This window comes from Orycteropus afer, unplaced genomic scaffold (genome assembly GCF_000298275.1).
Source record: "Orycteropus afer afer isolate SDZICR_OR568_19922 unplaced genomic scaffold, OryAfe1.0 scaffold00667, whole genome shotgun sequence".
Taxonomy (NCBI): domain Eukaryota; kingdom Metazoa; phylum Chordata; class Mammalia; order Tubulidentata; family Orycteropodidae; genus Orycteropus; species Orycteropus afer.
Window position 1 is genome coordinate 1,158,098 of NW_006922254.1, and position 11,620 is coordinate 1,169,717.

Consider the following 11,620-nt stretch of genomic DNA (forward strand, 5'->3'; position numbering starts at 1 on the left):
TCCTGAGTATTCCTGATTCTGAATTGCAACTTGTTACTTCCCTAAGAAACCCCATAATCATGAGTAGTGTTTGTGAGTTCTCTGTGATCACTGCAATGTATTATTGAACCCAGCAGAGTAGTATAGGTTGGTAAAGAGGTTGAAGGGTGGCAGCACATTTGGCCTCTGCTTATAGAAATCAACCTTGGGCTGTTGATGTTGATCTTGATCCTCTCTCCCCTTTGTGAAGTCAGAGAGGGTCAGATGCTGCCCCACACAATTTTTATAATGATTTTTGCTGTACTCACACCCTTTTCAAATTGTACCTCCTGAGAATAACAAACCTTTTATGTAGTCATATAATTTTTAGGGGCATTTCCCTTAGCTAAGGAACTCTGGTGGTGTAGTGGGTAAGGCAGTCAGAAGCTAGTCAGAAAATCAGTGGTTCAAACATACCAGCTGCTCCACAGGAGGATGAGGCAATCTACTTCTGTAAAGATTTACAGCCTTGAAAATGCAAGGGGGATTGCTGTGAGTCAGAATTAACTAGATGTCAGTGGGTCTGGTTTTTCTTTTTTTATCCCCTTAGCAATGCAAAGACCAAGTTGTCCAGGGTTTGAAATGATCAGATCACCACCTGCAAGGGACCAATTGCATTTTTTGAACAGCAGCATTTTCCTTCAGACTGTGTATCTCAGAGTGGCAGTGAAGTACACTAGCATTTTTTTCTTGTTGCATTTAGACTCTTGAGTTCTTTACCTTAAAACACATGAATGCTCTTAGTATTTGCTATTTTAGATACATATACTGGAAGGTTGGGCAATCCTACTTCCGTAGTGATACTGCCACGGAAACCCAAGGAGGGGTCGCTATGAGTCGGGGCCGACTCGACGGCACATAACAACAACAACAACAACATACTCTTAATTTAATAAAACCACACTTTCTTGGAAAAATGCCTTTTTCTGGCTTTCACAATAGTTGGTTAGGGCTCAGGTTACATTTTGGAAAACCTAGATCATTTGTCTACTTGACTACCAAATATATCTGTATATCTCTCTGTATATATCTATTAATATAGAGAGTCCAACAAAGGAAAATGGAGAGTCAGGAATAGAAGGAGGGTATGGAATGTATTGATAATTGCCTCCAGGAACAAATGCCTCTTTTGCTGTGAGACTACAAGAACTGCATGGTACTCAGCTACCATTATTAATCAAAGATTCTATAGATGAATCCTGATCAAAAAGGCAAAATGCAGACCTGAATTTCAAATTCTCATGGACTCCAGACTTCCTGGAGCCAGGAAATTTCAATGAACTCCTGAAACTATTTCTCTCAGATAATCTTTAACTCTTAAAGCAAAGATATTCCTTAAAGTCTTCTTAAAATAGACAATAGTTTACCTTAGTAAGTAAAAAAAAGAAAATCTTCTTTGAGGATATTACTCTTTTAGGAACTATATGGGATCATATAAACAACAGAAGCTTGAAACTTAGGAAGCAGTGAGTTTATGCTAATGACAGAGGGATACCTCAGAAAAGGCGGATAAGAATGATTGCACAACACAAAGGATATAATCAATGTCACTAAATGGTACTTGTAGAAACTGTTGAACTAGTTTATGCTTTGCTGTGTGTATTCGTTTTTTCTCTTTTAATTATGATTTGGGTGAAAGTTTACAGAGCAAATTCACTTTCCATATAGCAGCTCACTTACACTTTGTCTCATGACATTGACTACAATTTCCCACCTCCCACTTTCTCCCCATACTTACCTCTTCCCTGTGTCCTTCTCTTCATGCATTCCTGCCCCCTGAGCAGTCTTTCTGTGCATACACGGCCTTTCTATTCTCCCATGATTGTTCTCTCCAAGGAGTGTATCTACCTAATGTAAATGTTCAGCTCCTATGCCTGTCTTTTGTTTGGCTGGAACCACAGGAGTGTGTTCAATTCTAGACCTGAAGGATAGCTAGGGGCCATAGTCTCAATGTTTCCATCAAGCTCTAACAGATCAGCAAACCTGGGTTCTTTTTTTTTTTCTTTTAATGATTTTCAGTTTTGTTCCACATTGTTCTCCTACTTTATCTAGGATCTCCTACATAGATCCCCCTCTGAGTGGTTGACAGTGGTAGCTGGGCACCATCTAGTTCTTCTGGTCTCATAGTCATATAGGCTGAGGATCTCATGGTGTACCTGTCACTTGGACTAATTATTTCCATGAATCTTTGGTTTTTTTCATTCTTCTTTGCTCTGAATGAGGAGCATCATTACATCTAGATGTCTGCTTGCAAGCTTTTAAGATCCCAATTGCTACTTGCCAAAGTAGCATGTGGAAAATGTTTTGTGTAGTATTGTTATACCAATTGAGCTTGATGTCCCCTGCAACTATGGTCCTGAGCCCATACGTCCAACTACTCACTCCCTCTGGGTAGCAGCAATGTCCAAGAAATGACTACAAGCTTGTCCTTTGTCAGCTCTACTATATACCTGGGAATTCTTACAGAATGTACAAATACACTTGTAGAAACACTCTCTGCCAACCCCATATATACATGGTCTTGGGCACACCACCCACTGCATAGACATACCTAATAGTTCAGCCTATTCACCCATCTATCCACCTTTAGATCAATGCGTGCCTTCACTGACAATACAGTACTGTATGTGGAAAAGAGTTCATCTTTGTTGTCTGTACCTCCCATGCACCTCTCTATGTCTTCCTCTTCCTCATTGCCAATTGTGTATATTCTTAACAACAACAAAAGAAATAAAAATTTAAAAATATAAATATTTTGCTTTTCTTTCAAGACGTTTTCTTATCCACTAACCTAAAAATGTATAACCTTAAATAAATATTTATAGCTTCAAGTGCCTGTTTGGTTTATGTTTCTTTTTCCACTCAAAGTTGTTAATTTATTTTTCTTTACCGTCTGAAGAGCAATGACTAGCAAAACCATTACCTTATGATTAAACAAGAAAGACTATTGGTTTACTTAATTTAAATTTCAAAGGGTACCTCAAGGGTACAGGTAGATGGAGAGATAAATTTTAGCAACCAGGACAGAGACCAAGTAATCTGATATCAGTTGATCTCAGTAAAAGGGGGAGGGCAAGTTCAATTAATGAAGATTAGCCAGTGGTGAATCATCTATTCTTTCCTATCTTTTTCTCTTTATAAGCTTCATCATAACTGCCTACTTCAACTCATTCACTTTTTTTTTTCTTTTACAGTAAGAATGCCCTTCCTATATGCATGTAGAATAACTCTACAGAATAAATCTTGTGTTTCAACTTCTTTGAGTAGTGATTACTACTTTTACAGTTTTTGGTATCAGACATGAGACCCAAGAAATCACTGAGAGTCTCATTTTTAATTATTTTGTTGTTGAGAATATGTACAGCAAAACATATACCAATTCAACAGTTTCTACATGTTATTATCCAGTGACATTGATTATATTGAGTTGTGCAACCATTCTCACCCTCCTTTTCTGAGTTGTTTTTCTCTCATTAACATAAATTCACAGTACCCAAGGTATTTGTTGTTGTTATTATATGCCATTGAATCGGACCTGACTCATAGGGACCCTTCTTTGGGTTTCCGAGGCAATATCACCACAGAAGTAAATTGCCCAACCTTCCTTCCGAGGAGTGGCTAGTGGTTTGAACTGCCAGCCTTGTGGTTAGCAGTCAAGTGTGTTAGGCATCACACTACCAGAGCTCCTATATAATAATCTACAAGTATGAATTTACTCTTGCCAATTTGGTGTATGTGTATGGGGGGTGTATCTTTTTTGTTTTTTTTGGTAGGTCCTGATGATTTCTTTGTTCCTTTTTTTTTTTTTTTCTGTTCTGAGTTCATTTTGTTTACATATTTTCTCTTGATTTCCTTAGTTGCCGTTAATTTTGTGTTTACTGAGAACTTATGATGTTCATTTTTTTTTATTTTGTTTATAATGTTTATTACTTTTTTGTAGTTACCTTGTAATTTATTATTATTTTCCTAAGTTTAAAACCCACCACTCATTTGTCAGGTTGTCATTCTTTGGTGACTTATGTGTTGCTATGAGACTGGAGACTATGCCAGGGTCACCCAAGGTGGACAGGTTCCAACAGAATTTCCAGATTAAGACAATTCTTAAAGAACTGGTCAGTGAAAATCTTATGAGTAGCAGTGAAAAACTGGAAAACTTTATGAATAGCCCTGAAACATTGTCTGATATAGTGTTGGAAGATGAAACCCTCAGGTCAGAAGGCACTCAAACTATGACTGGGGAAGAGCTGCCTCCTCAAAGTAGAATTGACCTTAATGACATGGATGGAGTAAAGCTTTGTGACCTCCATTTGCTGACGAGACACAACTCAAAATAGGAGGAAACAGCCACAAATATCTGTTGATGTACATGGAATGTACAAAGTATGAAGCTACGAATATTGGAAGTTGTCAAAAATGAAAAGGGACACATAAAGATTGATATCCTAGGCATTAGTGATATGTAGTGGACTGTTTTTGGCCATTTTGAATCAGACAATCATATGATCTTCTGTGCCAGGAATGAAAAATTGAATAGGAATGGTGTTGCATTGATCATCACAAAGAATGTTTCAAGATCTAACCTGAAGTACAATGCTGTCAGTAATAGGCTAATATCCATATATCTACAAGGAAGACTGGTTAATACTACCATTATTCAATTTTACGCACCAACCACTAAAGCCAAAGATGAGGAAATTGAAGATTTTTACCAGCTTCTGCAGTTTGAAATTGACCAAGCATGCAATCAAGATGTATTGATTATTACTGTTGATTAGAAGGTGAAAAATGAAATAAAGAAGAATCAGTTCTTGTTGGAAAATATGGCATTGGTAATAGAAATGACACTGGAGATTACATGATCAAATTTTCAAGACCAATGACTTATGAATTGCAAATAAATTTTCTCAACAATATAAACAGCAGCTATATGCATGGACCTCACCAGATGGAATACACAGGAATAAGATCCACTACATCTGTGGAAAGAGGTGATGGAGAAACTCAATATCTTCAGCCAAAAACAAGGCCAGGAGCTGACTGTGAAACAGATCATTAATTGCTCATATGCAATTTCAAGTTCAAGTTTAAGAAAATTAAAACAAGTCCACAAGAGCCAAGATGTGACCTTGATCATATCACACCTGAATTTAGAGACCATCTGAAGAACAAATTTCACTCACTGAACACCAATGACTGAAAACTGTATGAAGTATGGGAAGACATCAATATCATACATGAAGAAAGTAAAAGGTCATAAAAAAGACATGAAGGGAACAAAAGACCAAAATGGATGCCAGAAGATACTTTGAAACTTGTTTTTGAATAGTGAGTAGCTAAAATAAATGGAAGGAGCTCTGGTGGCATAACACCTAAGGCATTTGACTGCTAACCAGAAGGCTGGAGGTTTAAACCTACCTCCTCAGAAGGAAGACTGGGCAATCTACTCCATAAACATACTGCCTCAGAAACACAAGAAGGGGTCGCTATGAGTCAGATCTGTCAAGATAAAAGCTGAACAGAATATATCAAAGAGCAGCTTGAGAAGACAAAATCAATTATCATAATGAAATATGCAAAGACCTGGAATTAGAAAATCAACAGGGAAGACCATACTTGGCATTTCTCAAACTGAAAAAAATGAAGAAAAAAATTCAGGTCTCAAGTTGTAATATTGAACTATTCTGTGGGCAAAATATTGAATGAAGCAGGAAGCATCAAAGGAAGATGGAAGGAACACAGAGTCATTGTAGCAAACAAATGGTTGATGTTCATTTATTTCAGGAGTTGGGATATGACCCCAAACCAATAGTACTGAAGGAAGAAGTCAAAGCTGCACTGAAGGAATTGGCAAAAAATAAGGCTCCAGGAATTGACAGAATACCCATTGAGATGTTTCAACAGAGATACTGCCCTGGAGGCATTGACTCATCTATGCCAAGAAACTTGGAAGACAGCTACCTGGACTACTGACTGGAAGAGACCCATATTGTACCCATCCCAGAGAAACATGATCCAACAGAATGTGGAAATTATTAGACAATATCATTAATATCACACAGAAGTAAAATTTTGCTGAAGGTAATTTGAAAAAATTATTACAGCACTATATTGACATGGAACATCCAGAAATGCAAGCTGGATTCTGAAGAGGATGTGGATTGAGGAATTTCAATGCTGATGGCAGATGGATCTTGGCTGAAAGCAAACAATATCAGAAAGATGTTTACTTGTGTTTTATTGACTATGGAGAAGCATTCAACAATGTGGTTCATAACAAATTATGGATAACATTGAGAAGAATGGAAATTTCAGAACACTTAATTGTGCTCATGAGGAACCTAGACCTAGACAAGGAGGCTGTCATTCAAACAGCAAGTGGATGCTTCACGGTTTTAAATCAGGAATGGTGTGTGTCAGGGTTGTATCCTTTCACCATACTTATTCAATTTGTATGCTGAGCAAATGATCTGAGAAGCTGGACTATATAAAGAAGAACAAGGCATCAGGATTGGAAGAAGACTCAATAACAACCTGCAACATGGATATGACACAACTTTGCTTAATGAAGGTGAAGATGACTGGAATCACTTACTGATGAAGATTAAAGACTATAGTCTTCAGTATGGTTTACACCTTAACATAAAATGAAAATCCTAACAACTGAGCTAAACAGCATCATGATAAATGGAGAAATGATTGAAGTTGTCAAAGATTTTGTATTACTTGGAACCACAATCAACACCCATAGAAGCAGCAGTCAAGAAATCAGACATTGTATCACACTGGGCAAATCTGCTGCAAACACCTCTTTAAAGTGCTGAAGAGCAAAGATGTCTCTTTGAAGATTAAGGTGTGCCTATCCCAAGCCATGGTATTTTCAATTACCTCATACGCATGTGAAAGCTGGGCAATGAGTAAGGAAGACCAAAGAAGAGTGTACACTTTTAATTGTGGTGTTTGTGCTCAGGACCATAGTCTCAAGAGACATCATATTCAACTGGTACATCATAGTATATGAAAATCTTGTTCTACATCCTACTTCAGTGAGTAATGACTGGGATCTTAAAAGCTTTTGATCAGCCATCTGCAATGTAACGGTTGGTCTCCTCTCACCTAGAGCAAAGAAAAATGAAGAAAATCAAAGTTATTTGGGAACAATTAGTCCAAAGATATGATGGATCACAAGGACCTCAGATTTAAAACCCTGAGACCAGAAGAATTAGATGGTGCCCAATTACCAAAGCCAACAAACAAGAAAGGGATTAAAACTAGAGATCCTGGTTAGAGTGGAAAGAAAAATGTGGAAAAAAAATCCAAAACCACAAAAATAACCAGAATTACTGATCAGATAGGGATTGGTGGAACCCCTGAGACTATGGTCCCAGGTTATCCTTCAGCCTAAAAATGGACTCACTTCTGTGGATTGGTTCTCAACCCAACAGGATAAAGACCTACATACAGAACACCTACCCCAGAGAGATGCATCCACCTACCCTAGGGAGATGCACCCCTTAGATCAATCCACCATGAGATATCAGTGGGGTAGCATTCAAATAGAGGGAAATCTGGACAGACAGGAATGCATAGATAAGAAGGGCACAGGGATGGAGTAGTCACAGGGAGGAGAGGGAAGGAGAGTTCTTATGGTTGGGGATTGTAATCAGGACCATGAAATTAAATGTGCATGAACTGTTGAATGTAAAACAAATCTGCTTTGTAAATTTGTACCCAAAGTGCATGTGCACATGCGCACACACATACACACACACAAAGTTTTGATGTTTGCGAAGAATAGTGAAAGTACCATGGACTGCCAGAGATTAAATAAATCTGTCCTTGAAGAAGCGCAGCCAGAACGCCCCTTGGAAAAAAGAACGGTCAGACTTCTCACCTACTTTTGTTATCTTGTCAGAAATGACCATTCCAGGGAGAAGGATACCATGTTTAGTAAAGTGGATGGTCTTCAAAAAAGGGGAAGATGCTAAACGAGATAGATTAACACAGTAGCTGCAACAATGGGCTCAGTTATAGCAAGGATTGTGAAGATGGCGCAGGAGTGTTAGTGATTCATTCTGTTGTAATGAGGGTCGGTATGAATTGGAGCTGATTCAATGGTACCTAACAATTCAAGATTAAATCAGTTTGTTCTATCTTAATATCAGCTTTTTTTATTTTATTTTTTTTACTTTTATTGGGGTGAAAACATACATACCAAGACATTCATCAGCATAACAACCTTCACATTTACAGCTCAAGGACATTGATCACATTTTTCATGTTGTTCCACTATTATTGCTATCCTTTTCCAAACTCTACCACTACTGTTAGCATAAACTCAATGCCCCACAAACAAATACGTATATTTAGCCTATCTAGTAATTTTTTCTCCTCTCCCTTCCAACAAAGAAAATTTCCTTCCATATATAAACCTTTCCTTGGCTTTTTACAAGAGTGGACTAACAGAATATTTGCCCTTCTGTGATTGATTTATTTCACTCAGCATAAAGTCCTCCAAGTTCATCCATGTTATGCAGTGTTTCATAGATTCTACATCATTCTTTAGGGTTGCATAGTGTCCCATTGCATGTATGTACCACAGTTTGGTTATCTGTTACTCTGCTTTTGGGCACTTAGGTTGTTTCTATCTCTTTACTGTTGTGAATAGTGCTGCAATGAACATGGTTGTGTGTATATCTATTCATGTCCTGGCTCTCACTTCTTTAAGATATATACCTACTAATGAAATTGCCAGATCAAATGGCATTTCTATTTCCAACTTTTTAAGAAATCACCATACTGATTTCCATGATGGTTGTATCACTTTACAGTCAGTGTATGACAGTTCTTATCTCTTTATATCCTTACCAGCATTTGTTATTTTCTGTCTTGTTGAATTTCTTTTGGCCATGTGGGGGACCCTCTGCTCCAGCCCTTCTCTGAAGCCCTGGTAGGAGGTTCCTCCTGGAGTTCTGGCTGCCTTCTGCTTTTTCCCTCTCTTTTTATTTATTTATTTATTATTTGAAGAGTTTATTTTACATTCAACATTAAGTGTACATTTAGTTTCACTTACATTTACCATGCCCAACACTAACCCAGTCTCCTCCCATCCCAGCCCAGTAGCTCTCCCCCTGTGCCCTTCAAAGTTATGCACTCCTGTCTGTCCTGTATTATCTCCATGTGAATGTTGCCCCCCTGGCGACCGTGTTCTATTGTTCCAAGAGATGTATTTCCATAGACTATGTGGGTGTGTCATCCTGGGTTGAGTGCTGGGGTGAGATGGTATCTCATTATTGTTTTGATTTCTATCTTTCTAATGGCTAATGATCATGAGAATTTCTTCATGTGTTTGTTGTCTGCCTGAACATCTTCTTTGATGAAATGTCTGTTCATGTGTCCTTTGCCCATTTTTGAAGTGAATTGTTTATTATTTTAATGTTGAGGTGTAGAAGTTTTCTATAAATTTTAGAGATAAGTCCCTCATCAGACATGTCATTGCCAAATATTTTTTCCCAATTTGTAGGCTCTATTTTTAGTCTTTTGAAGTAGTCTTTTATTGCACATAAGAATTTAATTTTCAAAAGGTCCCAGTTATCTAGTTTCTCTTCTGCCGTTTGTTCATGTTTTATTATGCTTGATAGCATATTTATGTCATAAATTAGGGCCCTTGATTTTGCCTCTATTTTTTATTTGATGAACTTTATAGTTTTAGTGTTCACATTTAAGTCTTTGATTCATCTGGAGTTAGTTTTTGTATATGGTGTGAGGTATGGATCTTGTTTCAGTTTTCCACAAATGGATATCCAGTTTTTCTGGCACCATTTGTTAAAGGGACTATCTCTTCCCAGTTGATTTGGTTTCAGCCCTTTGTCAAAGATCAGCTGACCATATGTGGATGGATCTATTTCTGAGTTCTCAATTCTGTTCCACGGGTGTATTTGTCTGTCACTGTACCAATACCAGGTTGTTTTAACTACTGTGGCTGTACAGTAGGCTTTGAGATCTGGGAGTACGAGACCTCTTACTTTGTTCTTCTTCTTCAGTAGTGCTTTGCTTATGAAAGGTGTCTTTCCTTTCCAAATAAAATTAGTGATTGGTTTTTCCATGGCCTTAAAGATTGCTGATGGAATCTGGATCAGGATTGAATTGAATGCATAGGTTGCTTTGGGTAGTATTGACATTTTCATAATGTTTAATCTTCCTATCTGTGAGTCTGGTATGTTCTTCCCTTTATGTATATTTCAGAATTCTTTGAAATAGTATGTTGTAGGCTTTTTTTTTTTTTGCATAGGTCTTTTGTGTTCCTGGTAAGGTTTATTTGTAATTATTTTACCTTTTTAGTAGCTATTTGCCAAAGGGGCAGCCAGGGAGCATCTTCTGACTTCCTCTAACCTCACAAGAGGAAGACAGAATCACCATCAGTAGCCCAAAGCCTATTCCTATGAGGCCAGACATGCTGCCTCCCTCTAGCCCTTTCACCAACCATTCCTCCTGCAGCACCCACCACTTCTCTGCTGGGTTCGATAATTTGCTGCAGTTGTCACACATAACTCAAAGATTATGGGGCTTATTAGGGAAGCAAGGCTACAATTCAAGTTTAGGAACATGCTCAGTCTCTCTCTGCTCCCCATCTCTCAGCCAACAGTCTCTTTCAGTCTCTCTCTCAGCAGTGCATGTCTCTCAGTCTCTCTCTCAGCGACATATGTCTCTTGCATCTCTCTCTCATTAATGTGTATCTCATGTCTCCCTGCTGATAGTGAGAGAATCCTTCTGCCTCTAGGAGGACTCCTTTTGAGCCTAGCAGAGTGGCTAAACCAACCATCCCAACATCAGAATTCTATACACCTGAGAGAGAACAAACTTTCCAGAAGATTGCTTCATGCCACCCCCAACAGAAATACTCCAGGTGGATAACTTTAACAGTTAGGAGCTATTCAGTTGCTCACAGCAAATTCCACCACAGAGTTTACAAAGACTTATGACTAGAAAATACACACTATGTAATTTAATACACACTACTGTAAATGGTATTGTTTTCCTTAGTTCCTTTTCAGAGACCTCCTTGATGGTAGAGGAATCCAACTGATTTTTATATGTTGTTCTTGAATCTTGCCACTATGCTAAATCTTTCAATAAATTCCAGTAGTTTTCTTGCTGAGTCTCTTGGGTTTTCTATATATAGGATTATGAATTTATCATCTGCAAATAGGGGTGGTTTTACTTCTTCCTTACCAATTTGGATGCCTTTGATTTCCCTTTCTTGCCTTATTGTCCTGTCTAGGACTTCCAATACAATGTTGAATAGAAGTGGTAATAGAGGGCAACCTTGTTTGGTTCCTGTAGCAAGAATGGTTTTAATATTTCTCCATTGAAAATAATGTTAACTCTTGGTTTTGCATATGGCCTTTATTATGTTGAGGAATTTCTCTTCTATTCCTAGTTTTTTTTCTGAGAACTCTTGTTGGATTTTATCAGTTGCTTTTTCTGCATTGATCATGTGATTCTTTTCCTTTGTTTCACTTACGTGATGGATTATATTGATTGTCTGCTGTTGAACAATCTTTGCATATCTGGTATGAATTCTACTTGGTCATGATGTATTGTT